Below are 1,884 nucleotides of genomic sequence, written 5' to 3'. Positions count from 1 at the left end.
CATCGCGAGGAACCCCGCAGTCGTCAAAAGGGCTCCCAACAGCCCAGATTTAAATCCCCTGGATTACTATGTATGGAGCGTAGTTGAAAGGGTCACTATCAAGTCTCGGCATCCCAACGTGACGTCATTAAGGACCGCTATTGAGGCAGCATTCGTCGGCATGGACAGCGCTACATTGTAGCGTGCGAACGCTTCAGACAGAAAATAGAGGCCATCATTCAAGCTAATGGGGGATATACCGAATAATTATGCTCTATAGGGATCCCCCAAGTGCCATGTAAAAGGATTTTTTTTAATATTTAATTTTTCATCAAAAACATTTTGTTTAAAGAATTTGTTTGATTTGTCTGGATTTTGGTGCCGCACCCTGTAGATGTTGAAACCATTTATTTTAGTCTTTATCAGCTGTACGATATCTCGTACACATATAAATTTTTATCGTTTGTTTTTATTTTTCTAAATTATCAATCAAGAATAAATGCAATGATTATAACAAGTGCTTAAAACATTTCATACTTAATTAGTTTAATAAAAAGTTATTTACATATTAGTTTCTATTTTTGATCGTTTGGCTTTGTTTCTAATCTCTACTTGTGTCTACAAATAAATATTTTTTTTAAAGAAGTTAAACCATACTCACTCATATAATAAATATACGGATATAAAACTACTCTCAAAATATTATAAGTAAGAAGACAAAAATTTATTGTTACACTTATGTTGATCACAGTAATGGAAAAATTATGTAAATTTTTTTTAACACCATTTTAGTATATATAGAACATCCATATAGAATATCCACTTTAGAATATAGAGCGATATCTGTACTTTTTAAACCTGTCCTATTTCGAAATCTTTGTGTGACTGACGTACTTTATACCACAAGTAGAGCAAACCTTAAGACTCCTGAGTAGCCACTACAGCCATGTTGAATCGTGACGTCAAAGGCGAAAAATGACATGTTAATTTTTGTAACGTGCCACGTGTGTAAACAAAGATAATTTGGATAAAACGAAATGATGAGATCGTTTTAAAATATTTGTAAAAATGGTCGAAGACGATGATTATACTCCCTGACAGTCAGCCTTAATGGTACTTTTTTGTACTTTTTTTTTCGCCAATAACAAACTTTTAAAATTATAGATAAAAATAAAATTATAGTTAGTGACATGAACCTTTTCACGGGAAAAGTACCAGATATGTCATATCTATAGAGATATGGCGAAGGATTAAACTTTTAGTTCATAATTGCGCAAAATTTGTTCAAATTCAAATAATTCTAAAATAAATCAATGTCATTTAATAAATAAAATCATTTAACCTTAAAGTACACATAAATCGGTGTGCATATAAGTGCATTTTGCATAGTAAGTAAAAAGTAGTAATATCACACAAAATTACATGATTGTTGCATTTGTGAGAAAGTAAAAAAATAAACAATAAAATGCCAAAAATAACAAAAAAATGATTAATAAATTTATTTATTTGATTAAAGTCGAAAAATAATAAAAATATAGATGTATAAAATTTGAAAGACTATAATTATTATTATTATCAAATGTTACGTCCGGGAGGACTCCACGATTTCCTCGTTTCGAGATTACTTAATAGGATGATCGTTGAGACAGGATGTAAGAAAGAACGCGAGAGTTAACGGTCACCGATCGGCGAGCGTGACAATATGCAGAAAATATATCGTTGAAAGCCTTCCCAACAATTTTGGAAAGATAGTAAAAACATAGATACCCAGGATCATCCGATCCGCAGTAATAAAATTTATGACAAATTACAAATCATACCGAGAATGTTCATTTTGAAACACGTTCTGTTTAAATAAGAAATATCTAAAAACGGATCGGGAAAATCCTGGGTAAATAGAAAGTC

This window comes from Trachymyrmex cornetzi, unplaced genomic scaffold (genome assembly GCF_001594075.2).
Source record: "Trachymyrmex cornetzi isolate Tcor2-1 unplaced genomic scaffold, Tcor1.1 scaffold343, whole genome shotgun sequence".
In the NCBI taxonomy this organism is placed as follows: domain Eukaryota; kingdom Metazoa; phylum Arthropoda; class Insecta; order Hymenoptera; family Formicidae; genus Trachymyrmex; species Trachymyrmex cornetzi.
Note: the sequence above shows the minus strand (reverse complement) of the source record.